The sequence below is a fragment of the Primulina tabacum genome, chromosome 10, assembly GCF_025594145.1.
Source record: "Primulina tabacum isolate GXHZ01 chromosome 10, ASM2559414v2, whole genome shotgun sequence".
Classification (NCBI taxonomy): domain Eukaryota; kingdom Viridiplantae; phylum Streptophyta; class Magnoliopsida; order Lamiales; family Gesneriaceae; genus Primulina; species Primulina tabacum.
In genome coordinates, this window is record NC_134559.1 from 29,554,872 (window position 1) to 29,582,087 (window position 27,216).

Here is a 27,216-nt window from a genome sequence, read left to right on the forward strand (position 1 = left end):
AATGTAAAGCTATTATTACGCCTGGCATACGATAAAATGGAACCGGAATCGAATTTCGGACTTACTAAGCGGATTTTTCGAGGAAACAGAAGCTTAAAAGAAGCGGAAAATCGCAAATTAGAGGGTCTTAGACAAGGAATTCGGCTAAAATCTCGCCAGCTCATTGCGGAGCAATGAGTCTCGTTCGTTTGCCCGTTTACAATCAATTTAACTTACAATTTTTTCCAAATCCGGCAGTGCCCGAGCTACGTTGATTTCACACGTCTTATCTGGTACCGATCGAGATTCAGATGATTTGAGCCGAAATTCTTATGTCAACAAGTAATCAAAAATAGAAAAACACGAAAAGGGGTGCAACACGAAGACTTCCCAGGGGTCAACCATCCTATTACTGCTCTCGCCCAAGCGCGCTTAACTTCGGAGTTCTGATGGGATCCGGTGCATTAGTGCTGGTATGATCTCACCCGACATTGCGTGGGATGTTTATTCTTATATCCCTCGAGTACGTGTAGAGCGGTCCGCGATGGACAACACGCGGCACTGCTCTCGCCCAATAAGAACCATGAAGTTAAGCGTTCTGGCGCGATGGAAGAGCTAGGATGGGTGACCTCCCTGGGAAGTCTTCGTGTCGCGACCGTTTACGTAAATTATTTATAAAGCAGTTGAAATAATAGTTTTTAATGAGTTAACCATCTCCGGAGTAATCTGCGTCATACCCTTCCGCACAGATTTGGCTCACGACAACAAAATTCGCTAAATGTTCCAAGAAAATAGTAAAAAAAAAATAAAAAGAAGAAAATAGCGAATGTAAAGCTATTATTATGCCTGGGATACGATAAAATGGAACCGGAATCGAATTTCGGACTTTCTAAGCGGATTTCTCGAGGAAACGGAAGCTTAACAGAAGCGAAAAATCGCAAATTAGAGGGTCTTAGAGAAGGAATTCGGCTAAAATCTCGCCAGCTCATTGCGTAGTAATGAGTCTCGTTCGTTTGCCCGTTTACAATCAAATTAGGCTACAATTTTCTCCAAATCCGGCAGTGCTCGAGCTACGTTGATTTCACATGTCTTATCTGGTCCCGATCGAAATTCAGATGATTTGAGCCGAAAATCGTCTGTCAACAAGTAATCAAAAATAGAAAAACACGAAAAGGGGTGCAACACGAGGACTTCACTAGGGGTCACCCATCCTAGTACTGCTCTCGCCCAAGCAAGCTTTACTTCGGAGTTCTAATGGGATCTGGTGCATTAGTGCTGGTGTGATCGCACCCGACATTGAGTGAGATGTTTATTCTTATATCCCTCGAGTACGTTTGGAGCGGGCGGCGATGGAAAACATGCGGCACTGCTCTTGGACAATCAGAACCATGAAGTTAAGCGTTCTGGCGCGATGGCAGATCTAGGATGGGTGACCTCCCTGGGCAGTCCTTGTGTCGCTACCGTTTACGTAAAGTATGGCTAAAACAGTCGAAATAATTGTTTTTAATGAACTAACCGTCTCCGGAGTAATCTCCGTCATACCCTTCCGCACAGAACTGGCTCACGACAACAAAAATCGCTAAATATTCACAAAAAATAGAAAGAAAAAAGAAAAAGAAAATAGCGAATGTTAAGCTATTATTATGCCTGGGATACGATAAAATGGAACCAGAATCGAATTTCGGATTTTCTAAACGGATTTCTCGAGGAAACGGAAGCTTAACAAAAGCAGAGAATCACAAATTAGAGGGTCTTAGAGAAGGAATTCGGCTAAAATCTCGCCACCTCGTTGCGGAGTAATGAGTCTTATTCGTTTGCCCGTTTACAATCAAATTAGCCGACAATTTTGTCCAAATCCTACAGTGCCCGAGCTACGTTGATTTCACATGTCTTATCTGGTCCCTATCGACATTCAGATGATTTGATCCTAAATTCGTCTGTGAACAAGTAATCAAAAATAGAAAAACACGGAAAGGGGTGCAACACGAGGACTTCCCAGGGGGTCACCAATCCTAGTACTGCTCTCGCCCAAGCACGCTTAACTTCGGAGTTCTGATGGGATCCGGTGCATTAGTGCCGGTATGATCGCACCCGACATTGAGTGGGATTTTTATTCTTATATCCCTCGAGTACGTGTAGAGCGGGCGGCGATGGACAACACGGGCACTGCTCTCGCCCAATCAAAACCATGAAGTTAAGCGTTCTGGCGCGATGGCAGAGCTAGGATGGGTGACCTCCCTGGGAAGTCCTCATGTCACGACCGTAAATTATGGCTAAAACAGTCGAAATTATTGTTTTTAATGAGTTAACCGTCTCCAGAGTAATTTGTGTCATACCCTTTCGCATAGAACCGGCTCACGACAAAAAAAATCGCTAAATGTTCCCAGAAAATAAAAAAAATAATAAGAAGAAGAAAATAGCGAATGTAAAGCTATTATTATGCCTGAGATACGATAAAATGGAACCGGAATCGAATTTCGAACTTCCTAACCGGATTTCTCGCGGAAAATGAAAGCTTAACAGAATCGGAAAATCGCAAATTAGAGGGTCTTAGAGAAGGAATTCGGCTCAAATCTCGCCACCTCGTTGCGGAGTAATGAGTCTCGTTCGTTTACCCGTTTACAATCAAATCAGGCTACAATTTTGTCCAAATTCGGCAGTGCCCGAGCTACGTTGATTTCACGTCTTATCTGGTCCCGATCCAAATTCAGATAATTTGAGCCAAAAATCGTCTGTCAACAACTAATCAAAAATAAAAAACACGAAAAATGGTGCAACACGAGGACTTCCCAGGGGGTCACCCATCTTAATACTGGTCTCGCCCAAGCACGCTTAACTTCGGAGTTCTGATGGGATCCGGTGCATTAGTGCTGGTATGATCGCTCCCAACATTGAGTGATGTTTATTCTTATATCCCTCGAGTACGTGTGGAGCGGTCGACGATGGAAAACACGCGGCACTGCTCTCGCCCAATCAAAACCATGAAGTTAAACGTTCTAGCGCGATGGCAGAGCTAGGATGGGTGACCACCTTGGGAAGTTGTCGTGTCGCGATCGTTTACGTAAATTATGGTTAAAACAGTCGAAATAATTGTTTTTAATGAACTAACCGTCTCCGGAGTAATCTCTGTCATACCCTTCCGCACAGAACCGGCTCACGACAACAAAAATCGCTTAATGTTCCCATAAAAGAGAGAAAAAAATAAGAAGAAGAAAATAGCGAATGTAAAGCTATTATTATGCCTGGGATACGATAAAATGAAGGCGGAATCGAATTTCGAACTTCCTAAGCGGATTTCTCAAGGAAACGGAAGCTTAACAGAAGCTGAAAATCTTAAATTAGAGGGTCTTAGAGAAGGAATTCGGCTAAAATCTCGTCACCTCGTTGCGGAGTAATGAGTCTCGTTCGTTTCCCCGTTTACAATCAAATTAGGCTACAATTTTGTCCAAATCCGACAGTGCTCGAGCTACGTTGATTTCACATGTCCTATCTGGTCCCGATCGACGTTCAGATGATTTGAGCCGAAAATCGTGTGTCAACAAATAATCAAAAATAGAAAAACATGAAAAGGGGTGCAACATGAGGACTTCCCAGGGGTCACCCATCCTAGTACTGATCTCGCCCAAACACGCTTAACTTCGGAGTTCTGATGGGATCCGGTGCATTAGTGCTGGTATGATCGCACCCGACATTGAGTGGGATGTTTAATCTTATATCCCTCGAGTAGCTGTGGAGCGGGCGGCGATGGACAACACGCGGCACTGCTCTCGCCCAATCAGAACCACGAAGTTAAGCGTTCTGGCGCGATGGCAGAGCGAGGATGGGTGACCTCCCTGGGCAGTCCTCGTGTCGCGACCGTTTACGTAAATAATGGCTAAAACAGTAGAAATAATTGTTTTTAATTATTTAACCGTCTCCAGAGTAATCTGCGTGATTCCTTTCCGCACAGAACCGGCTCACGACAAAAAAAATCGCTAAATGTTCCCAAAAATAGAAAAAAAAATTAGAAGAAGAAAATAGCGAATGTAAAGCTATTATTATGCCTGGGATACGATAAAATGGAACTTGAATCGAATTCCGGACTTCCTAAGCGGATTTTTCGAGGAAACGGAAGCTCAGCAGAAGCTGAAAATCGCAAATTAGAGGGTCTTAGAGAAGGAATTCGGCTAAAATCTCACCACCTCGTTGCGGAGTAATGTGTCTCGTTCGTTTGCCCGTTTACATTCAAATTAGCCTACAATTTTGTCCAAATCCGACAGTGCCCGAGCTACGTTGATTTCACATGTCTTATCTGGTCCCGATCGAGATTCAGATGATTTGAGCCGAAAATCGTCTGTCAACAAGTAATCAAAAATAGAAAAACACGAAAAGGGGTGCAACACGAGGACTTCCCAAGGGGTCACCCATCCTAGTACTGGTCTCGTCCAAGCTTGCTTAACTTCGGAGTTCAGATGGGATCCGGTGCATTAGTGCTGGTATGATCACACTCGACATTGAGTGGGATGTTTATTCTTATATCCCTCGAGTAAGTGTGGCGCGGGCGACGATGGACAACACGCGGCACTGCTCTCACCAAATCAGAACCATGAAGTTAAACGTTCTGGCCCGATGGCAGAGCTAGGATGGGTGACCTCCCTGGGAAGTCCTCGTGTCGCGACCGTTTACGTAAATTATAGCTAAAAAATTTGAAATAATTGTTTTTAATCAGTTAATCGTCTCCGGAGTAATCTGCGTCATACCCTTCCGCAAAGAACCGGTTCACGACAACAAAAATCGATAAATGTTCCAAGAAAATAGAAAAAAAAAATAAGAAGAAGAAAATAGCGAATGCAAAGCTATTATTATGCCTGTGATACGATAAAATGGAACCGGAATAGAATTTCGGACTTCCTAAACATATTTCTCAAGGAAACGGAAGCTTAACAGAAGCGGAAAATCGCAAATTAGAGGGTCTTAGGGAAGGAATTCGGCTAAAATCTCATTAACTCATTGCGGAGTAATGAGTCTCGTTCGTTTGCCCATTTACAATCAAATTAGTCTACAATTTTGTCCAAATCCGGCAGTGCCCGAGCTACGTTTATTTCACGTCTTATCTGGTCCCGATCGAGATTAAGGTGATTTGAGCCAAAAATCGTCTGTCAACAAATAATAAAAAATAGAAAAACACGAAAAAGGGTGCAACACGAGGACTTCCCAGGGGGTCACCCATCCTAGTTCTGCTTTCGCCCAAGCACGCTTCGCTTCGGAGTTCGGATGGGATCCGCTGCATTAGTGCTGGTATGATCGCACCCGACATTGAGTGGGATGTTTTTTCTTATATCCCTCGAGTACGTGTGGCGCCGACGGCGATGGACAACACGCGGCACTGGTCTCGCCCAATCAGAACCATGAAGTTAAGCGTTCTGGCGCGATTGTAGAGCTAGGATGAGTGACCTCCCTGGGAAGTCCTCGTGTCGCGACCGTTTACGTAAATTATAGCTAAAAAGTCGAAATATTTTTTTAATGAGGTAACCGTCTCCGGAGTAATTTGCGTCATACCCTTCCGCACAGATCGGCTCACGAAAAAAAAAATCGCTAAATGTTCCCAGAAAATAGAAAAAAAAGAAGAAGAAAATAGCAAATGTAAAGCTATTATTATGCCTGGGATACGATAAAATGGAACCGGAATCAAATTTCAGACTTCCTAAACGGATTTCTCGAGGAAACGGGAGCTTAACAGAAGCGGAAAATCGCAAATTAGAGGGTCTTAGAGAAGAAATTCTGCTAAAATCTCGCCAGCTCACTGCGGAGTAATGAGTCTCATTCGTTTGCCTGTTTACAATCAAATTAGGCTAAAATTTTGTCCAAATCCGGCATTGCCCGAGCTACGTTGATTTCACATGTCTTATCTGGTATCGATCGAGATTCAGATGATTTGAGCCGAAAATCGTCTGTCAACAAGTAATCAATCAAAAATAGAAAAACACGAAAAGGGGTGCAACACGAGGACTTCCTAGGGGTTCACCCATCCTAGTACTGCTCTCGCCCAAGCACGCTTAACTTCGGAGTTCTGATGGGATACGGTGCATTATTGCTGGTATGATCGCAACCGACATTGAGTGGGATGTTTATTCTTATATCCCTCGAGTACGTGTGGAGCGGGCGGCGATGGACAAAACGCGGCACTACTCTAGCCCAATCAGAACCATGAAGTTAAGCATTCTGGCGCGATGGCAGAGCTAGGATGGGTGACCTCCCCGGGAAGTCCTCGTGTCGCGACCGTTTACGTAAATTATGGCTAAAACAGTCGAAATAATTGTTTTAATGAGTTAACCGTCTCCGGAGTAATCTGTGTCAAACCCTTACGCACAGAACCGGCTCATGACAACAAAAATTGCTAAATGTTTCCATAAAATAGAAAAAAAAATAAGAAGAAGAAAATAGCGAATGTAAAGCTATTATTATGCCTGAGATATGATAAAATGGAACATGAATCGAATTTCGAACTTCCTAAGCGGATTTCTCGAGGAAACAGAAGCTTAACAGAAGCGGAAAATCGCAAATTAGTGGGTCTTAGAGAATGAATTCTGCTAAAATCTCGCTAGCTCATTGCGGAGTAATGAGTTTCGTTCGTTTGCCCGTTTACAATCAAATTTGCCTACAATTTTATCCAAATCCGGCAGTGCCCGAGCTACGTTGATTTCACATGTCTTATCTCGTACCGATCGAGATTCAGATGATTTGAGCTGAAAATCGTCTGTCAACAAGTAAACAAAAATAGAAAAACACGAAAACAGGAGCAACAAGAGGATTTCCCAAGGGTCCACCCATCCTAGTACTGCTCTCGTCCAAGCACGCTTAACTTCAGAGTTCTGATGGGATCCGGTGCATTAGTGATGGTATGATCGCATCCGACATAAGTGGGATGTTTTTTCTTATATCCCGCGAGTACGTGTGGAGCGGGCGGCGATGGAGAACACGGGCACTGCTCTCGCCCAATCAAAACCACGAAGTTAAGCATTCTGGCGCGATGGAGCGGGCTCGGATGGGTGACCTCCCTGAGAAGTCCTCGTGTCGCGACCGTTTAGGGAAATTATGGCTAAAACAGTCGAAATAATTGTTTTAATGAGTTAACCGTCTCCGGAGTAATCTGCGTCATACCCTTCCGCGCAGAACCGGCTCATGACAACAAAAATTGCTAAATGTTTCCATAAAATAGAAAAAAAAATAAGAAGAAGAAAATAGCGAATGTAAAGCTTTTATTATGCCTGAGATACGATAAAATGGAACATGAATTGAATTTCGAATTTCCTAAGCGGATTTCTCGAGGAAACGGAAGCTTAAAAGAAGCGGAAAATCGCAAATTAGAGGGTCTTAGAGAATGAATTCCGTTAAAATCTCGCCAGCTCATTGCGGAGTAACGAGTCTCGTTCGTTTGCCCGTTTACAATCAAATTAGCCTACAATTTTGTCCAAATCCGGCAGTGCCTGAGCTACGTTGATTTCACATGTAAACAAAAATAAAAAAACAGGAAAATGGGAGCAACACGAGGATTTCCCAGGGGGTCACCCATCCTAGTACTGCTCTCGTCCAAGCACGCTTAAATTCAGTGTTCTGATGGGATCCGGTGCATTAGTGATGGTATGATCGTATCCGACATTAAGTGGGATGTTTATTCTTATATCCCTTGAGTAAGTGTGGAGCGGGCGGCGATGGACAACACGCGGCACTGCTTTCGCCCAATCAGAACCATGAAATTAAGCGTTCTGGCGCGATGGCAGAGCTAGGATGGGTGACCTCCCTGGGAAGTCCTCGTGTTGCGACCGTTTAGGTAAATTAGGGATAAAACAGTCGAAATAATTGTTTTTAATGAGTTAACCGTCTACGAAGTAATCTGCATCATACCCTTCTGCACAGAACAGGCTCACGACAACAAAAATCGCTAAATGTTCACAGAAAATAGAAAAAAAATAAGAAGAAGAAAATAGCGAATGTAAAGCTATTATTATGCCTAGGATATGATAAAATGGAACCGGAATCGAATTTCGAACTTCCTAAGCGGATTTCTCGTGGAAACGGAAGCTTTACAGAAGCGGAATCGCAAATTAGACGGTCTTAGAGAAAGAATTCGGCTAAAATCTCGTCTGCTCATTTCGGAATAATGAGTCTCTTTCGTTTGCCCGTTTACAATCAAATTAGGCTACAATTTTTTCCAAATCCGACAGTGCCCGAGCTACGTTGATTTCACATGTCTTATTAGGTCCCGATCGAGATTCAGATGATTTGAGCCGAAAATCGTCTGTAAAAAGGTAATCAAAAATAGAAAAAACCAAAATGGGCGCAACACGAGGACTTCCTAGGGGGTCACCCATACTAGTACTGCTCTCGCCCAAGCACGCTTAACTTCGGAGTTCTGATGGGATCTAGTGTATTAGTGCGGGTATGATCGCACCCGAAATTGAGTGGGATGTTTATTCTTATATCCCTCGAGTACGTGTGGAGCGGGCGTCGATGGACAACACGCGGCAATGCTCTCGCCCAATCAGAACCATGAAGTTAAGCGTTCTGGTGCGATGGCAGTGCTAGGATGGTTGACCTCCCTGGGAAGTCCTCGTGTCGCGACCGTTTACGTAAATTGTGGCTAAAACTGTCGAAATAATAGTTTTTAATGAGTTAATCGTCTCCGGAGTAATCTGCATCATACCCTTCCGCACAGAACCGTCTCACGACAATAAAAATCGCTAATTTTTCCCAGAAAATAGGAAAAAAAATAAGAAGAAGAAAATAGCGAATGTAAAGCTACTATAATGCCTGGGATATGATAAAATGGAACCGTAATCGTATTTCGGATTTCCTAAGCGGATTTCTCGATGAAACGGAAGCTTAACAGAAGCGGAAAATCGCAAATTAGAGGATCTTAGAGAAGGAATTCGTCTAAAATCTCGTCAGCTCATTGCGGAGTAATGAGTCTCGTTCGTTTGCCCGTTTACAAAAAAATTAGGCTACAATTTTGTCCAAATCCGGCAGTGCCCGAGCTACGTTGATTTCACATGTTTTATCTGGTCCCGATCGAGATTCAAATGATTTGAACCGAAAATCGTATGTCAACAACTAATCAAAAATAGAAAAACACGAAAAGGGGTGCAACACGAGGACTTCCTAGGGGTTCACCCATCCTAGTACTGCTCTCGCCCAAGCACGCTTAACTTCGGAGTTCTGATGGGATACGGTGCATTATTGCTGGTATGATCGCAACCGACATTGAGTGGGATGTTTATTCTTATATCCCTCGAGTACGTGTGGAGCGGGCGGCGATGGACAAAACGCGGCACTGCTCTAGCCCAATCAGAACCATGAAGTTAAGCATTCTGGCGCGATGGCAGAGCTAGGATGGGTGACCTCCCCGGGAAGTCCTCGTGTCGCGACCGTTTACGTAAATTATGGCTAAAACAGACGAAATAATTGTTTTTAATTAGTTAACCGTCTCCGGAGTAATCTGCGTCATACCCTTCAGCGCAGAATCGGCTCACGACAACAAAAATCGCTAAATGTTGCCAGAAAATAGAAAAAAAAATAAGAAGAAGAAAATAGCGAATATAAAGCTATTATTATTCCTGGGATACGATAAAATGGAACCGTAATCGAATTTTGAACTTCCTAAGAGGATTTCTCGAGAAACGAAAGCTTAACAGAAGCGGAAAATCGCAAATTAGAGGGTCTTAGAGAAGGAATTCGGCTAAAATCTCGTCAGCTCATTGCGGAATAATGAGTCTCGTTCGTTTGCCCGTTTACAATCAAGTTAGGCTACAATTTTGTCCAAATCCGGCAGTGCCCGAGTTACGTTGATTTCACATGTATTATCTGGTCACGATCGAGATTTAGATGATTTGAGCCGAAAATCGTCTATCAACAAGTAATCAATCAAAAATAGAAAAAAAAGAAAAGGGGTGCAACACGAGGACTTCCCAGTACTGGTCTCGCCCAAGCACGCTTAACTTCGGAGTTATGATGGGATCCAGTGCATTAGTGCTAGTATGATCGCACCCGAAATTCGGTGAAATGTTTATTCTTATATCCCTCGAGTACGTGTGGAGCGGGCGGCAATGGACAACACGCGGCACACCTCTCGCCCAATCAGAACCATGAAGTTAAGCGTTCTGGCGCGATGGCAGAGCTAGGATGGGTGACCACCCCGGGAAGTCCTCGTGTCGCGACCATTTACGTAAATTATGGATAAAACAGTCAAAATAATTGTTTTTAATGAGTTAACCGTCTCCGGAGTAATCTACATCATACCCTTCCGCACAGAACCGGCTCAAGACAACAAAAATCGCTAAATAATTCGAGAAAATAGAAAAGAAAATAAGAATAAGAAAATAGCGAATTTAAAGCTATTATTATGCCTGGGATACGATAAAATGGAACCAAAATAAAATTTGGACTTCCCAAGCGGATTTCTCGCGTAAACGGAAGCTTAACAAAAGCGAAAAATCGCAAATTAGAGGGTCTTAGAAAAGAAATTCGGCTAAAATCTCGCCAGCTCATTGCGGAGTAATGAGTCTCGTTCGTTTGCCCATTTACAATCAAATTAGGCTACAATTTTGTCCAAATCCGGCAGTGCATGAGCTAAGTTGATTTCACATGTCTTATCTGGTTCCGATCGAGGTTCAGATGATTTGAACCGAAAATCGTCTGTCAACAAGTAATCAAAAATAGAAAAACACGAAAAGGGGTGCAACACGAGGACTTCTGTGAGAACCCGGATTTTTCAAAGCAAAGCACCTTAAAAGCTCGGTAAGTAGCTCAAAAAGAAGCCGAGGCAACGTAAAATCTTGAGAATTGAGGGTACGTCACTCGGAAGAGGAAACCCTTACCTCACAAGCTAAAACCCTCAGCTCAAGGAAGCTCCAAAATTCTTGGAAAAGAAACCCCATGCTCATGAGCTCAATCTTTTACCTCAATGAAGCTCATTCTTTCTTGTCCTAAAAGAATAAAAAAAATAGAGCTAGGAGGAGAGCTAAAGCATTGGAAAAATTTAATGTGCAAGAAATTACCCTTGAGTAAACCAAGGAGAAAAGCTAAAGGATTGGATATATTTATGAACATTGAGTTAACCAAAGAAGGAGCTAAAAGAACTAAAGGTTTGGACAAACTTGTTATACAAGTGATGACTATTAAGTTGACCAAGAAAGGGAGCTAAGGGAAGAGCTAAGAGGCTTGGACCAATTTATTGTGCAAGAATGGACTCTTTACTAAACCAAGGTGACCTTTGATGCTTGAGTTAACCTTGACCACATTGATGGCTTGCTTGGGCTCCAATATTTCGGCCATGGGGAGGGGAAAAGTCCATCCTTCACCTATAAATACCACCTCAACATGCTAAAGAAATCACACCCAAAAATCAGCAAGAAAAATCGGCTCATTTCCCTCCAAAACCACCTCTCGGCTGTCGCTTGCAAGAAGAAAGAAGGAGGAGTTGTTCCGGCTTTTCAATTCTGTGATTTGCTATCCACATCGTTGTGAAGATCATCTCCAGGTTCGGTCATCACTTGACCGAAATTCAACAAGTTTCGTTCGCCAAAGTTCTGCATATTTCGAACCGTAACTTCGAGAGTATTGTAAGTGGGTTTTTGATATGTATATTCGTTTGTATTTTTAAATCTTGAATATATAAGTCATGACATGTATGAATGTGTGTCCTCTTTTTTCGAAAACAGCATGATGACCGTCTTTTAAAATTTCGATCGATTATGTGTTTTCTTCTATGCTTCGAAATTCTTTGGTTCCGCTGAATCCGTCTGAAACTCTGATATCTGAAAACTCTGATACGTTCTGTCTTGTAAACTTTGAATTCTGTGTTGCACTGTTACAACTCGATTTGAAATGGGACGAGAATTGTAATTCTGTCTGGCCCCCATTGGTGGGTATAAAACCATGTTCTGTCTGGCCTCCATTGGTGGGTATAAAACCGTGTTCTGGCCTCACCTCTTAGAGGACTAACATATTGGGGACAATTTGACCATGGAAATGAGATGAGTAACAGTGTTCTGTCTGTTACGATCTGTTCTGTTCTTAATTGTTCTGATCTGTTTCTGAACTGCTCTGAATCTTCTGATAACCTCTGTCTCATATTTATTTTGTTTCTGTTATGATGAGTTAAAAATGATAAGATTTGAAAGTTTGTTAAAGAAATGTTTTAAAGATTAAGTTCTATATGTATCATAGGAAATCGATCGACCCCCACTTACTGAGTGTTTCCCAAAACACTCACCCCTTACAAATTTCAGATTAAAATGAAGACCAACTGAATGAGGAAGAACAAGAAGCCTTATGGGGATGGTAGCTGATGAGCAAGATACAAGAAATCAAGACTTTATTTTCCTTTTGTTCAGTTTCCGCATTTGCAACTCTGATGTATTTTTATTCTATTGTCAATGTAAAGACAATGTTTTATTTATGAAAAAGACTGGTTTTTGGCATTTCGATACGAGGCTTAATTATTTTAAAGTAATTGTTAAAACAATGCCGGATGTCACAGGCGCTTCAGACACTTTGCGTGACATTTAAGTGGTATCAGAGCCGCCAGGTTCATAATCCTGCTGGGATTTTGACAGACAAAATTTGAAGAAGTCAAATTTTGGCAAAATCCTAGTACATTCTGAAACAAACTCTCAATCTTTCCAAAATTCTTTGAGAAATTCGAAATCTATTTCCTTCAATCATTCTGAAATTTCTAGTATAGAAAGTTCCACGAAATCTTTGTTTCAATCAAAATTTTTTACCTTTCTATCCTTTACTTTGATACCATTATGAAATTTTACCTCAATTTATGGTCTTGTACTCGTGCTCAAGCCGCACTTCGCATGCGTCAACATTACTTGAGGAAAACAAGATAAACAAGAACTCACAAAGATTAAGAATCTGCTTCAAACTGATATACATAATCTCAACCATCACCTTGATCGAGCAAAGAGCCAGCTCGCCCTAACACTACACGTGGAATGACTAGTTTCCCTTAATCGAAAGTTGATAGTAAGGATTGAAACTTAGAAAAACCTTGCTAACCGTTCTCGTCATCAACATGAAGACCTTTCTAGCAAGCAAGAACGTTACATCGCCAAGCTTCATGGTGCAATGGATAGACTGCGCACCTTGTCGTGGAAAATGTGGAAGAAGAAGAAGAAGCACCTATGGATGTAGTGGAAAAAGAACAGTAATGTTGAGAGATGATAAAGTAGGCTAGACTGGTATTATGGTTAAATGATATGAAAGAAAAAAGTGTAACATTTCTTTGAGAATGTACATAGATAAGTTGAAATATATTTTGGGAACATACCTATCAAAGATAATTTGACTTATATTTTTGGGAATACAAATACTCTGATATAAGTTGACTTACATTTGGGAATTCTTCCGACTTAAGATGAAATGTTTGATTCGCGGATAATAAATTATTTATGAAAATATGAGATAAGAATTATATAAGTTTTGATATTCAGATGTAAAAGTTGATTTTTATGTCAATAATTAACGGTATGGACATTTAAATTTGGGCTATTAAGCGATAAATTTAAATATGTAAGATTTTAGAATATTTAATAAAGTTAAGAAACAATAACTTAAGTTAAGAAATTAAGGTCATTACCTTAGGTAAATAAAGAGAGTTATGAGATATTGGTGGACATCAAGGGAAGTGTAGCATGCATAATAGGTTATGACTCTTCTTATAGTAAAAAGAAAAATAGGGGAAAGATTTGTGGAGAAAGACATCCAACGAAGCTTGTTTGTATTAAAGCATGTTAGGCTCATAGTTTTGATTAAAGACAGATTTAGTAAAAGAAGAATTGTTTGAGGAATTAATTTCTTCCGTACAATGTTGAAAGAAATTTTAACTAGGTTATTGGGACTTAAGTCAATAGGCTGATAAGGAGTTATGTTCTAAGATTCTATATTGATTTTATGTTTGGAGATAGTAATCGTGATAATTTAGAACACAATAAGTATGGATACGCATATATTCAGTGCCGATTTTATTTAGTGTACTATGGTAAATTTCAACGTCATTCTGAGAATTGGTTGGTTGGACAAGAATCATGCAGTGTTAGATGGTCGAGGTAAGAATGCCAAACTCCAATCCAAGAATAAATCGTATTTTATGGCAAGGATAAGGAACAAAAATCCTTCCTTTCTGCTTCTCAAACTTAGAAAGCCATGGAGTATGGCTAAGAAGTCTAACTAGCGATAATGAGAGAAGAAAAAGAAGGAATTGAGCTCAAGATATAAAAATATTCCCGTGGTACGAGAGTTCTGGAAGCGTTACTTTGAATTATCTCAGATCGTGAAAGAATTCGAAAGTAACTTTATAGCTCGTGCTGCACCAATATCTAAAGAACCCTAGCAAATGACTTCGGTTGAACTCAAGGAGATAAAAGTTCGATTCCAAGATTTGTTAGACAAAAACAAATCAGACCAAGTGCCTCTTCTTGGGGAGATTCAATCTTATTGGTACAGAAGAATGGTGAAAGTACAAGATAGTGTGTCATTCGACAAAGTACTATATGAGATCAAGAACAAATGTCATCTTTTAAGAATAGATGACCTTTTCTATCAGTTAAAAGGAGCTAAGATCTTTTCGAAGCTCTATCTAAGATCAGACTATCACAATTGAAGGCCAAGGCAGAGAATATTCCTAAAACAGCCTTAAAAAGAAAAGGGTATGGACACTATGAGTTCATGATAATACCTTTTGGCATGACCAATGCTCCAGCAACATTCATAGAACTCATGAACAGAGTGTTCAAGAAAATTCCTCGGCAAGTTTGTGGTAGCATTTATTGAAGACATTCTTGTATATTCAACAAGTGAGAAAGACCGCAAGGAAGATCTTCGTCTTGCTCCACCGATGCTCAGAGAAAAATAACTAAATACTAAATTTAAGAAATGTGAATTTTGATTAAAAAATGTCACATTCTTCGGTCATATAATATCTGAAATGGGCATATCAGTGGATCACCAATAAGGTGGAGGTAATCATAGACTGGCCTTGATCGAATACTGGAATAGAAATTTGAAGTTTTCGGGATTATTTGGCTATTAAGAAAATGTGTTGAAGGATTTTCTTCCGCTCACCAAGCTCACTCAGAAGAACTCTAAATTCAATTAGAGCGAAGAATGTGAGAAGAGTTTTTAGATCTTGAAAAAGAAACTCGTTTCTACGCTAGTATTAGTACTTCCTGAAGAAGGCAAGAATTTCACAATTTACAATGATGCATCAAAAGAGGATTGTGATGTGTTCTCATTCAAGAGGGCAATTAATTGCCTATGCATCGATGAAATTAAAACCATGTGAGCAAAATTATCCAACACATGATAGTGAATTAGCCACAATTATATTTGAGCCAAAGATCTAGAGAATCAATTTCTTTAGTGTCAAATGTGTGAAATTTATCAATCATCAAAGCCTCAAATACTATTCACACAAAAGGAATTAAACATGAGACAAAGACGGTGGATCGAACTATTGAAGATATTTTAGGGCGTGTGCCATGGACCTCGGACTCCAATAAACACCCCCCTTTGATTGAATTTGCCGATAACAATAATTATCATGGAAGTATTGAAATCAGAGAGAAAGCTATCATGGTACTTGAATTGTTGATAAAGTAGCTATTATCAAGGAAAAACGCAAGGCAGCTCATGATCGACAAAAGAGCTGGGCTTATTTAAAGTGAAGACCGTTGGAGTTTGAAAATGGTGTGAAAGCTTATGTTAAAGTTTCCCCAATGAAAGGAGTGGTTCGATTCAGCAATTCTAGAAAGATAACTCCAAGATATGTCGGACCCTTCGAAATACTGAGAAAAATGGGAAACCTAGCTTATCAGCGGGCTTTACCACCAGGCATGTCAAGGATTTACAACGTCTTCCATGTCTCACAGCTAAGGAAGTATGTCTCATATCCAAGTAGCATTCTTGAAATTGAACCGCTACTAATCAAAGGAAATGTGAACAAGGAAATGAAATATGAAGAAGTCCTTATTCAAGTAACACCAAATACCAAGTGCTGAGATGCCGAACAATTCCATATGTCAAGATACAATGGTCGAATCATATGGAACGAGAAGCAACTTGGGAATTTGAAGAACGTATGCGCACTCGGCACCCTCACTTTTTAAAGATTTATCTAACTCAAGTTTCGAGGACGAAACTTCCAATAAGGAGGGTGGGATGTGAGAACCCGGATTTTTCAAAGCAAAGCACCTCAAAAAGCTCGAAAAGTAGCTCAAAAAGAAGCTGAGGCAATGCAAAACCTTGAGAATTGAGGGTACGCCACTCGAAAGAGGAAACCCTTACCTCACAAGCTAAAACCCTCAGCTCAAGGAAGCTCCAAGATTCTTGGAAAAGAAACCCCATGCTCATGAGCTCAATCTTTTAGCTCAATGAAGCTCATTCTTTCTTGTCCTAAAAGAATAAAAAAAATAGAGCTAGGAGGAGAGCTAAAGCATTGGAAAATTTTAATGTGCAAGAAATTACCCTTGAGTAAACCAAGGAGAAGAGCTAAAGGATTGGACATATTTATGACCATTGAGTTAACCAAAGAAGGAGCTAAAAGAACTAAAGGTTTGGAAAAACTTATTATACAAGTGATGACTATTGAGTTAACCAAGAAAGGGAGCTAAGGGAAGAGCTAAGAGGCTTGGACCAATTTATTGTGCAAGAATGGACTCTTTAGTAAACCAAGGTGACCTTTGATGCTTGAGTTAACCTTGACCACATTGATGGCTTGCTTGGGCTCCAATATTTCGGTCATGGGGAGGGGAAAAGACCATACTTCACCTATAAATACCACCTCAACATGCTAAAGAAATCACACCCAAAAATCAGCAAGAAAAATTGGCTCCTTTCCCTCCAAAACCACCTCTCGGCTGTCGCTTGCAAGAAGAAAGAAGGAGGAGTTGTTCCGGCTTTTCAATGCTATGATTTGCTATCCACATCGTTGTGAAGATCATCTCCTGGTTCGGTCATCACTTGGCCGAAATTCAACAAGTTTCGTTCGCCAAAGTTCTGCACATTTCGAACCGTAACTTCGAGAGTACTGTAAGTGGGTTTTTGATATGTATATTCGTTTGTATTTTTAAATCTTTAATATATAAGTTATGACATGCATGAATGTGTCCTCTTTTTTCGAAAACAGCATGATGACCGTCTTTTAAAATTTCGATCGATTATGTGTTTTCTTCTATGCTTCGAAATTCGTTGGTTCCGCTGAATCCGTCTGAAACTCTGATATCTGAAAACTCTGATAAGTTCTGTCTGGTAAACTTTGAATTCTGTGTTGCACTATTACAACTCGATTTGAAATGGGACGAGAATTGTAATTCTGTCTGGCCCCCATTGGTGGGTATAAAACCATGTTCTGTCTGGCCCCCATCGGTGGGTATAAAACCGTTTTCTGGCCTCAACCCTTAGAGGACTAACATATTGGGGACAATTTGACCATGGAAATGAGATGAGTAACAGTGTTCTGTCTGGTCCGATCTGTTCTGTTCAGAATTGTTCTGATCTTATTCTGAACTGCTCTGAATCTTCTGATAACCTCTGTCTCATATTTATTTCGTTTCTGTTATGATGAGTTAAAAGTGATAAGATTTGATAGTTTGTTAAAGAAATGTTTTAAAGATTAAGTTCTATATGTATCATTGGAAATCGATCGACCCCCACTTGCTGAGTGTTTCCCAAAACACTCACCTCTTACAAATTTCAGATTAAAATGAAGAGTAACTGAATGAGGAGGAACAAGAAGCCTTCTCGGGATGGTAGCCGATGAGCAAGATACAAGAAATCAAGACTTTATTTTCCTTTTGTTCAGTTTTCGCATTTGCAACTCTGATTATTCTTATTCTATTGTCAATGTAATGACAATGTTTTATTTATGAAAAAGACTGGTTTTAGTCATTTCGATACGAGGCTTAATTGTTTAAAACTAATTGTTAAAACAATGCCGGATGTCACATGCTCTTCGAACACGGGGCGTGACAACTTCCCGGGGGTGACCCATCCTAGTACTTCTCTCGCCCAAGCACGCTTAACTTCGGACTTCTGATAGGATCCGGTGCATTAGTGCTGGTATGATCCCACCCGACATTGAGTGGGATGTTTATTCTTATATCCCTCGAGTACGTGTGGAGCGAGCGGCGATGGACAACACGCGGCACTGCTCTCGCCCAATAAGAACCATGAAATTAAGAGTTCTGGCGCGATGGCAGAGCTAGGATGGGTGACCTCCCCGAGAAGTCCTCGTGTCGCAACGGTTTACGTAAATTATGGCTAAACAGTCGAAATAATTGTTTTTAATGAGTTAACCGTCTCCGGAGTAATCTGCGTCATACCATTTCGCACAGAACTGGCTCAGGACAACAAAAATCGCTAAATGTTTCCAGAAAATAGAAAAAAAAATAAGAATAAGGAAATAGCGAATGTAAAGATATTATTATGCCTGGGATACGATAAAATGGATCCGAAATCGAATTTCGGACTTCCTAAGGGGATTTCTCGAGGAAACATAAGCTTAACAGAAGCGGAAAATCGTAAATTAGTGGGTCTTAAAGAAGGAATTCGGCTAAAATCTCGCCAGCTCATTGCGGAGTAATGAGTCTCGTTCGTTTGCCCGTTTACAATCAAATTAAGCTAAAATTTTGTCCAAATCCGGCAGTGCCCGAGCTACGTTGATTTCACATGTCTTATAAGGTCCCAATCGAGATTCAGATGATTTGAGCCGAAAATTATCTGTCAACAAGTAATCAAAAATCGAAAAACACAAAAAGGGGTGCAACATGAGGACTTCCCAAGGGGTTACCCATCCTAGTACTGTTCTCGCCCAAGCACGCTTAACTTCAGAGTTCTGATGGGATCCGGTGCATTAGTGCTGGTATGATCGCGCCAGACATTGAGTGGGATGTTTATTCTTATATACCTCGAGTACGTGTGGCGCGGGCGGAGATGGACAACACGCGGCACTGCTCTCGCCCAATCAGAACCATGAAGTTAAGCGTTCTGGCGCGATGGCAGAGCTAGGATGGGTGACCTCCCCGGGAAGTCCTCGTGTCGCGACGGTTTACGTAAATTATGGCTAAAACTGTCGAACTAATTGTTTTTAATGAGTTAACGGTCTCCGGAGTAATCTGCGTCATACCCTTTCGCACAGAACTGGCTCACGACAACAAAAATAGCTAAAGGTTTCCAAAAAATAGAAAAAAAAATAAGAATAAGAAAATAGCGAATGTAAAGCTATTATTATGCCTGGGATACGATAAAATGGAACCGGAATCGAATTCAAACTACCTAAGCGGATTTCTCGAGGAAACGGAAGCTTAACAGAAGCGAAAAATCGCAAATTAGAGGGTTTTAGAGAAGGAATTCGGCTAAAATCTCGTTAGCTCATTGCAGAGTAATGAGTCTCGTTCGTTTGCCTGTTTACAATCAAATTAGGCTACAATTTTGTCCAAATCCGGCAGTGCCCGAGCTACTTTGATTTCGCATGTCTTATCTGGTCTCGATCGAGATTCAGATGATTTGAGCCAAAAATCGTCTGTCAACAAGTAATCAAAAATAAAAATACACGAAAAGGGGCGCAACACGAGGACTTCCCAGGGGGTCACCCATCTTAGTACTGCTCTCGCCCAAGCAAGCTTAACTTCGGAGTTCTGATGGGATCTAATGCATTAGTGCGGGTATGATCGCACCCGAAATTGAGTGGGATGTTTATTCTTATATCCCTCGAGTACGTGTGTAGCGGGCGGCGATGGACAACACGCGTCACTGCTCTCGCCCAATCAGAACCATAAAGTTAAGCGTTCTGGAGCGATGGCAGAGCTAGGATGGGTGACCGTCCTGGGAAGTCCTCGTGTCGCGACCGTTTACTTAAATTATGGATAAAACAGTCGAAATAATTGTTTTTAATGAGTTAACTGTCTCCGGAGTAATCTGCGTCATACCATTCTCCGGAGTAATCTGCGTCATACCAGAATCGAATTTCGGACATCCTAAATGATTTCTCGAGGAAACGGAAGCTTAACAGAAGCGGAAAATCCCAAATTAGAGCGTCTTAGAGAAGAAATTCGGCTAAAATCTCGCCAGCTCAGTGCGGAGAATGAGTCACGTTCGTTTGCCCGTTTACAATCAAATTAGGCTACAATTTTTTCCAAATCCGGCTGTGCCCCGAGCTACGTTGATTTTACATGTCTTATCTAGTCACGATCGAGATTCAGATGATTTGAGCCAAAAATCTTCTATCAACAAGTAATCAAAAATAGAAAAACACGAAAAGGGGTGCAACACGAGGAATTCCCAGGGGGTCACCCATCCTAGTACTGCTCTCGCCCAAGAACGCTTAACTTCGGAGTTCTGATTGGATCCGGTGAATTAGTGCTGGTATGATCGCACCCGACATTGAGTGGGATGTTTATTCTTATATCCCTCGAGTACGTGTGGAGTGGGCGGCGATGGACAACACGTGGCACTGCTCCCGCCCAATCAGAACCATGAAATTAAGCGTTCTGGCGCGATGGTAGAGCTAGGATGGGTGACCTCCCTGGGCAGTCCTCGTGTCCCGACCGTTTACGTAAATTATGGCTAAACAGTCGAAATAATTGTTTTTAATGAGTTAACCGTCTTCGGAGTAATCTGCTTCATACCCTTTCGCACAGAACTGGCTCACGACAACAAAAATCGCTAAATGTTTCCAGAAAATATAAAAAAAATAATAATAAGAAAATAGCGAATGTAAAGCTATTATTATCCCTGGGATACGATAAAATGGAACCGAAATCGAATTTCGGACTTCCTAAGCTGATTTCTCGAGGAAACGGAAGCTTAACAGAAGCGGAAAATCGCAAATTAGAGAAGGAATTCAGCTAAAATCTCGTCAGCTCATTGCGGAGTAATGATTCTCGTTCGTTTGCCTGTTTACAATCAAATATGGCTACAATTTTGTCCAAATCCGGCAGCGCCCGAGCTACGTTGATTTCACATGTCTTATCTAGTCTCGATCGAGATTCAGATGATTTGAGCCGAAAATCATCTGTCAACAAGTAATCAAAAATAGAAAAACACGAAAAGGGGTGCAACACGAGGACTTCTCAGGGGATCACCCATCCTAGTACTGCTCTCGTCCTAGCACGCTTAACTTCGGAATTTTGATGGGATCCGGTGCATTAGTGCTGGTATGATCGCACCCGACATTGAGTGGAATGTTTATTCTTATATCCATCGAGTACGTGTGGAGCGGGCGGCGATGGACAACACGTGGCACTGCTCTCGACCAATCAGAACCATGAAGTTAATCGTTCTGGCGCGATGCCAGAGCTAGGATGGGTGACCTCCCTGGGAAGTCCTCGTGTCGCGACCGTTTATGTAAATTATGGATAAAACAGTCGAAATAATATTTTTTAATGAGTTAACCGTCTCCGGAGTAATCTGCGTTATACCCTTCCGCACAGAGTCGTCTCACGACAACAAAAATCGCTAAATGTTTCCAGAAAATAGAAAAAAAATAAGAAAAAGAAAAAAACAAACGTAAAGCTATTATTATGCCTGAGATACGATAAAATGGAACCGGAATTGAATTTCGGACTTAGAGAAGGAATTTGGCTAAAAGGAAGCTTAATAGAAGCGGAAAATCGCAAATTAGAGGGTCTTAGAGAAGGAATTTGGCTAAAATCTCGCCAGCTCATTGCATAATAATGAGTCTCGTTCGTTTGCCCGTTTAAAATCAAATTTGGCTACAATTTTGTCCAAATTCGGCAGTGCCCGAGCTACGTTGATTTCACATGTCATATCTGGTACCGATCGAGATTCAGATGATTTGAACCCAAAATTGTCTGTCAACAAGTAATCAAAAATAGAAAAACACGAAAAAAGGTGCAACACGAGGACTTCCCAGGGGGTCACCCATCCTAGTACTGTTCTAGTCCAAGAACGCTTAACTTCGTAGTTCTGATGGGATCCGGTGCATTGGTGCTGGTATGATCGCACCCGACATTGAGTGGTATGTTTATTCTTATATCTCTCGAGTACGTGTGGAGCGGGCGGCGACGGACAACACGCGACACTGCTCTCGCCCAATCATAACCATGAAGTTAAGCGTTCTGGCGCGATGGCAGAGCTAGGATGGGTGACCTCCCTGGGAAGTCCTCGTGTCGCGACTGTTTATGTAAATTATGAGTTAACCGTCTCCGGAATAATCTGCGTCATACCCTTTCGCACAGAACTGGCTCACGACAACAAAAATCGCTAAATGTTTCCAGAAAATAGAAAAAAAAATAGTAATAAGAAAATAGCGAATGTAAAGCTATTATTATGCTTGGGATACGATGAAATGGAACCGCAATCGAATTTGGGACTTCCTAAGCGGATTTCTCAAGGAAACGGAAACTTAACAGAAGCGGAAAATAGCAAATTTGAGGGTCTTAGAAAAGGAATTCGGTTAAAATCTCGCCAGCCCATTGCGGAGTCTCGTTCGTTTGCCCGTTTACAATAAAATTAAGCTACAATTTTGTCCAAATCCCGCAGTGTCCGAGCTACGTTGATTTCACATGTCTTATCTGGTCTTGATCGAGATTCAGATGATTTGAGCCGAAAATAATTTGTCAACAAGTAATCAAAAATATAAAAAAACGAAAAGGGGTGCAACACGAGGACTTCCCAGGGGATCACCCGTCCTAGTACTGCTCTCGCCCAAGCACGCTTAACTTCGGAGTTCTGATGGGATCCGGTGCATTGTTGCTGGTATGATCGCACCCGACATTGAGTGGGATGTTTATTCTTAAATTCATCGAGTACCTGTGGAGCGGGCGGCGATGGACAACACGCGGCACGACTCTCGACCAATCAGAACCATGAAGTTAAGCGTTCTGGCGCGATGGCAGAGCTAGGATGGGTGACCTCCCTGGGAAGTCCTCGTGTCGCGACCGTTTACGTAAATTTTAAATAAAACAGTCGAAATAATAAATTTTAATGAGTTAACCGTCTCCGGAGTAATCTGAGTCATACCCTTCCGCCCAGAACCATCTCACGACAACAAAAATCGTTAAATGTTCCCAGAAAATAGAAAAAAAATAAGAAGAAGAAAATAGCGAATGTAAAGCTATTATTATGCTTGGAATACGATAAAATGGAACCTGAATCGAATTTCGGACTTCCTAAGCGGATTTCTCGAGGAAACGGAAGCTTAACAGAAGAGGAAAATCGCAAATTAGAAGGTCTTAGAGAAAAAATTCGGCTAAAATCTCATCAGATCATTGCGGAATAATGAGTCTCGTTCGTTTGCCAGTTTACAATCAAATTATGGTACAATTTTGTCCAAATCCGGCAGTGCCTGAGCTACGTTGATTTCACATGTCTTATCTGGTCCAAATCGAGATTCAGATGATTTGAGCCGAAAATCGTCTGTCAACAAGTAATCAAAAATAGAAAAACACGAAGAGGAGCACAACACAAGGACTTCCCAGGGGGTCACCCATCCTAGTATTGCTCTCGCCCAAGCACGCTTAACTTCTGAGTTCTGATTGAATCCGGTGCATTAGTGCTGGTATGATCGCACCCGACATTGATTAGGATGTTTATTCTTATATCTCTCGAGTACGTGTGAAGCGGGCGGAGATGTACAACACGTGGCACTGTTCTCGCCCAATCAGAACCATGAAGTTAAGCGTTCTAGCACGATGGCAGAGCTAGGATGGGTGTCCTCCTTGGGAAGTCCTCGTGTCACGAGCATTTACGTAAATTATGGCTAAAACAGTCGAAATAATTGCTTTTAATGAGTTAACCAACTCCGGAGTAATCTGCGTCATACCCTTCGGCACAGAACCGGCTCACGACAACAAAAATCGCTAAATGTTCCCAGAAAATAGAAAAAAAATAAGAAGGAGAAAATAGCGAATGTAAAGCTAATATTATCCCTGGGATACGATAAAATGGAACCGGAATCAAATTTCAAAATTCCTAAGCGGATTTCTCGAGGAAACGAAAGCTTAACAGAAGTGGAAAATCGCAAATTAGAGGGTCTTAGAGAAGGAATTCGGCTAAAATCTCTTTAGCTCATTGCGGAGTAATAAGTCTCGTTCGTTTGCCCGTTTTCAATCAAATTAGACTACAATTTTGTCCAAATCCGGCAGTGCCCGAGCTACGTTTATTTCACATGTCTTATCTTATCCCGATCGAGATTCAGATGATTTGAGCCGAAAATCGTTTGTCAACAAGTAATAAAAAATAGAAAAACACGAAAAGGGGCAACACGAGTACTTCCCAGGGGATCACCCATCCTAGTACTGCTCTCGCCTAAGAACGCTTAACTTCGGAGTTCTGATGGGATCCGGTGCATTAGTGCGGGTATGATCGCACCCGACATTGAGTGGGATGTTTATTCTCATATCCCTCGAGTACGTGTGGCTCGGGCGACAATGGACAACACGCGGCACTGCTCTTGCCCAATCAGAACCATGAAGTTAAGCGTTCTTGCGCGGTGGCAGAGCTAGGATGGGTGACCTCTCTGAGAAGTCCTCGTGTCGCGACGATTTATGTAAATTATGGCTAAAACATTCGAAATAATTGCTTTTAATGAGTTAACCAACTCTGGAGTAATCTGCGTCATACCCTTCGGCACAGAACCGGCTCACGACAACAAAAATCGCTAAATGTTCCCAGAAAATAGAAAAAAAAAATAAGAAGAAGAAAATAGCGAATGTAAAGCTATTATTATGCTTGGGATACGATAAAATCGAACCTGAATCGAATTTCGAACTTCCTATACGGATTTCTCGAGGAAACGGAAGCTTAACAGAAGCGGAAAATCGCAAATTAGAGTGTTTTAGAGAAGGAATTCGGCTAAAATCTCGTCAGCTTATTACGGAGTAATGATTCTCGTTCGTTTGCCAGTTTACAATCAAATTAGGCTACAATTTTGTCCAAATCGGGAATTTTCCGAGCTCCGTTGATTTCGCATGTCTTATCTGATCCCGATCGAGATTCAGATGATTTGAGCCGAAAATCGCTTGTCAACAATTAATCAAAAATAGAAAAACACGAAAAGGGGTGCAACACGAGGACTTCCCAAGGGGTCACCCATCCTAGTACTGCTCTCGCCCAAGAAAGCTTAACTTCGGAGTTCTGATGGGATACGGTGCATTAGTGTTGGTAAGATCGCACCTGACATTGAGTGGGATGTTTATTCTTATATCCCTCAAATACGTGTGGAGCGGGCGGCGATGGACAACCCGCGGCACTGCTCTCGCCCAATCAGAACAATGAAGTTAAGCGTTCTGGCGTGATGGCAGAGCTAGGATGGTTGACCTCCCTGGGAAGTCCTCGTGTCGTGACCGTTTACGTAAATTATGGCTAAAACAGCCGAAATAATTGTTTTTAATGAGTTAACCGTCTCCGGAGTAATCTGCGTCATACCCTTCCGCACAGAACCGGCTCACGACAACAAAAATCGCTAAATGTTCCCAGAAAATAGAAAAAAATAAGAATAAGAAAATAGCGAATGTAAAGCTATTATTATCCCTGGGATACGATAAAATGGAACCGAAATCGAATTTCGGACTTCCTATGAGGATTTTTTTGAGGAAACGGAAGCTTAACAGAAGCGGAAAATCGCAAATTAGAGGGTCCTAGAGAAAGAATTCCGCTAAAATCTTGCCAGCTCATTGCGGAGTAATGAGTCTCGTTCGTTTGCCCGTTTACAATCAAATTAGGCTACAATTTTGTCCAAATCCGGCAGTGCTCGAGCTACGTTTATTTCACATCTCTTATCCGGTCTCGATCGAGATTCAGATGATTTGAGCCGAAAATCGTCTGTCAACAAGTAATCAAAAATAGAAAACACGAAAAGGGGTGGCAACACGAGGACTTCCCAGGGGGTCACCCAACCTAGTACTGGTCTCGCCCAAGCACGCTTAACTTTGGAGTTCTGATGGGATCCGGTGAATTAGTGCTGGTATGATCGCACCTGACATTGAGTGGGATGTTAATTCTTATATACCTTGAGTACGTGTGGCGCGGCGGAGATGGACAACACGCGGCACTTCTCTCGCCCAATCAGAACCATGAAGTTTAGCATTCTGGTGCGATGGCAGAGCTAGGATGGGTGACCTCCCTAGGAAGTCCTCGTGTCGCGACCGTTTACGTAAATTATAGCTAAAACAGTCGAAATAATTGTTTTTAATGAGTTAACCGTCTCCGGGGTAATCTGCGTCATACCCTTCCGCACAGAATCTGCTCAAGACAACAAAAATAGCTAAATATTCCCAGGAAATAGAAAAAAAATAAGAAGACGAAAATAGCGAATGTAAAGCTATTATTATGCCTGGGATACGATAAAATCGAACCTGAATCGAATTTCGAACTTCCTATGCGGATTTCTCGAGGAAACGGAAACTTAACAGAAGCGGAAAATCGCAAATTAGAGTGTTTTAGAGAAGGAATTCGGCTAAAATCTCGTCAGCATATTGCAGAGTAATGAGTCTCGTTCGTTTGCCAGTTTACAATCAAATTAGGCTACAATTTTGTCCAAATCCGGCAGTGCCCGAGCTACGTTGATTTCACATGTCTTATCTGGTACCGATCGAGATTAAGTTGATTTGAGCAGAAAATCCTCTGTCAACAAGTAATAAAAAATTGAAAAACACGAAAAGGGGTGCAACACGAGGACTTCCCAGGGGGTCACCCATCCTAGTACTGCCCTCGCCCAACCACGCTTAACTTCAGATGTCTGATGGGATCCGGTGCATTAGTGTTGGTTTGATCGCACCCGACATTGAGTGGGATGTTCATTCTTATATCCCTCGAGTACATGTGGAGCATGCGGCGATGGACAACTCGCGGCACTGCTCTCGCCCAATCATAACCATGAAGTTAAGCGTTCTGGCACGATGGCAGAGCTAGGATGCGTGACCTCCCTGAGAAGCCCTCGTGTCGCGACCGTTTACGTAAATTATGGCTAAAACAGTCGAAATAATTGTTTTTAATGAGTTAACCGTCTCCGGAGTAATCTGCGTTATACCCTTCCGCACAGAACAAACTCACGACAACAAAAATCGCTAAATGTTCTAAGAAAATAGAAAAAAATAAGAATAAGACAATAGCGAATGTAAAGCTATTATTATCCCTGAGATACGATAAAATGGAACCGAAATCGAATTTCGGACTTCCAAAGCGGATTTCTCGAGGAAACGTAAGCTTAACAGAAGCGGAAAATCGCAAATT

The 27,216-nt window shown here is 41.6% G+C and overlaps 21 non-coding genes and 4 pseudogenes across 21 annotated transcripts; all 25 read right to left on the reverse strand.

The window, feature by feature from the left end:
* Positions 1–348: 348 nt before the first annotated feature.
* On the reverse strand, positions 349–466 carry LOC142509514 (5S ribosomal RNA). The gene has a single exon (XR_012807684.1). It is a non-coding gene; the product is annotated as a 5S ribosomal RNA (ribosomal RNA).
* A 686-nt stretch (positions 467–1,152) lies between these two features.
* On the reverse strand, positions 1,153–1,271 carry LOC142507045 (5S ribosomal RNA). Its single transcript, XR_012805312.1, has one exon. It is a non-coding gene; the product is annotated as a 5S ribosomal RNA (ribosomal RNA).
* A 682-nt stretch (positions 1,272–1,953) lies between these two features.
* LOC142513075 (5S ribosomal RNA) lies at positions 1,954–2,072 on the reverse strand. Its single transcript, XR_012809041.1, has one exon. It is a non-coding gene; the product is annotated as a 5S ribosomal RNA (ribosomal RNA).
* Positions 2,073–2,747: 675 nt separating this feature from the next.
* LOC142515268 (5S ribosomal RNA) lies at positions 2,748–2,866 on the reverse strand. Its single transcript, XR_012811123.1, has one exon. It is a non-coding gene; the product is annotated as a 5S ribosomal RNA (ribosomal RNA).
* A 682-nt stretch (positions 2,867–3,548) lies between these two features.
* On the reverse strand, positions 3,549–3,666 carry LOC142515770 (5S ribosomal RNA). The gene has a single exon (XR_012811597.1). It is a non-coding gene; the product is annotated as a 5S ribosomal RNA (ribosomal RNA).
* A 683-nt stretch (positions 3,667–4,349) lies between these two features.
* On the reverse strand, positions 4,350–4,468 carry LOC142517406 (5S ribosomal RNA). Its single transcript, XR_012813154.1, has one exon. It is a non-coding gene; the product is annotated as a 5S ribosomal RNA (ribosomal RNA).
* Positions 4,469–5,151: 683 nt separating this feature from the next.
* On the reverse strand, positions 5,152–5,270 carry LOC142506851 (5S ribosomal RNA). Its single transcript, XR_012805126.1, has one exon. It is a non-coding gene; the product is annotated as a 5S ribosomal RNA (ribosomal RNA).
* Positions 5,271–5,950: 680 nt separating this feature from the next.
* On the reverse strand, positions 5,951–6,069 carry LOC142508466 (5S ribosomal RNA). The gene has a single exon (XR_012806677.1). It is a non-coding gene; the product is annotated as a 5S ribosomal RNA (ribosomal RNA).
* A 683-nt stretch (positions 6,070–6,752) lies between these two features.
* On the reverse strand, positions 6,753–6,871 carry LOC142512179 (5S ribosomal RNA; annotated as a pseudogene).
* A 623-nt stretch (positions 6,872–7,494) lies between these two features.
* Positions 7,495–7,613, reverse strand: LOC142511983 (5S ribosomal RNA; annotated as a pseudogene).
* A 680-nt stretch (positions 7,614–8,293) lies between these two features.
* LOC142516675 (5S ribosomal RNA) lies at positions 8,294–8,412 on the reverse strand. Its single transcript, XR_012812458.1, has one exon. It is a non-coding gene; the product is annotated as a 5S ribosomal RNA (ribosomal RNA).
* Positions 8,413–9,096: 684 nt separating this feature from the next.
* Positions 9,097–9,215, reverse strand: LOC142508467 (5S ribosomal RNA). Its single transcript, XR_012806678.1, has one exon. It is a non-coding gene; the product is annotated as a 5S ribosomal RNA (ribosomal RNA).
* A 687-nt stretch (positions 9,216–9,902) lies between these two features.
* On the reverse strand, positions 9,903–10,004 carry LOC142512563 (5S ribosomal RNA; annotated as a pseudogene).
* Positions 10,005–17,977: 7,973 nt separating this feature from the next.
* LOC142512636 (5S ribosomal RNA) lies at positions 17,978–18,095 on the reverse strand (annotated as a pseudogene).
* Positions 18,096–18,778: 683 nt separating this feature from the next.
* On the reverse strand, positions 18,779–18,897 carry LOC142506629 (5S ribosomal RNA). Its single transcript, XR_012804916.1, has one exon. It is a non-coding gene; the product is annotated as a 5S ribosomal RNA (ribosomal RNA).
* Positions 18,898–19,580: 683 nt separating this feature from the next.
* LOC142506502 (5S ribosomal RNA) lies at positions 19,581–19,699 on the reverse strand. Its single transcript, XR_012804791.1, has one exon. It is a non-coding gene; the product is annotated as a 5S ribosomal RNA (ribosomal RNA).
* Positions 19,700–20,280: 581 nt separating this feature from the next.
* Positions 20,281–20,399, reverse strand: LOC142514953 (5S ribosomal RNA). The gene has a single exon (XR_012810823.1). It is a non-coding gene; the product is annotated as a 5S ribosomal RNA (ribosomal RNA).
* A 672-nt stretch (positions 20,400–21,071) lies between these two features.
* LOC142516393 (5S ribosomal RNA) lies at positions 21,072–21,190 on the reverse strand. The gene has a single exon (XR_012812190.1). It is a non-coding gene; the product is annotated as a 5S ribosomal RNA (ribosomal RNA).
* A 680-nt stretch (positions 21,191–21,870) lies between these two features.
* On the reverse strand, positions 21,871–21,989 carry LOC142508908 (5S ribosomal RNA). Its single transcript, XR_012807105.1, has one exon. It is a non-coding gene; the product is annotated as a 5S ribosomal RNA (ribosomal RNA).
* Positions 21,990–22,635: 646 nt separating this feature from the next.
* LOC142515109 (5S ribosomal RNA) lies at positions 22,636–22,754 on the reverse strand. Its single transcript, XR_012810969.1, has one exon. It is a non-coding gene; the product is annotated as a 5S ribosomal RNA (ribosomal RNA).
* Positions 22,755–23,437: 683 nt separating this feature from the next.
* On the reverse strand, positions 23,438–23,556 carry LOC142509255 (5S ribosomal RNA). The gene has a single exon (XR_012807439.1). It is a non-coding gene; the product is annotated as a 5S ribosomal RNA (ribosomal RNA).
* A 681-nt stretch (positions 23,557–24,237) lies between these two features.
* On the reverse strand, positions 24,238–24,356 carry LOC142508021 (5S ribosomal RNA). Its single transcript, XR_012806255.1, has one exon. It is a non-coding gene; the product is annotated as a 5S ribosomal RNA (ribosomal RNA).
* Positions 24,357–25,041: 685 nt separating this feature from the next.
* On the reverse strand, positions 25,042–25,160 carry LOC142510325 (5S ribosomal RNA). The gene has a single exon (XR_012808444.1). It is a non-coding gene; the product is annotated as a 5S ribosomal RNA (ribosomal RNA).
* Positions 25,161–25,843: 683 nt separating this feature from the next.
* Positions 25,844–25,962, reverse strand: LOC142506455 (5S ribosomal RNA). Its single transcript, XR_012804748.1, has one exon. It is a non-coding gene; the product is annotated as a 5S ribosomal RNA (ribosomal RNA).
* Positions 25,963–26,644: 682 nt separating this feature from the next.
* On the reverse strand, positions 26,645–26,763 carry LOC142517360 (5S ribosomal RNA). Its single transcript, XR_012813110.1, has one exon. It is a non-coding gene; the product is annotated as a 5S ribosomal RNA (ribosomal RNA).
* Between the last annotated feature and the right edge of the window lie 453 nt (positions 26,764–27,216).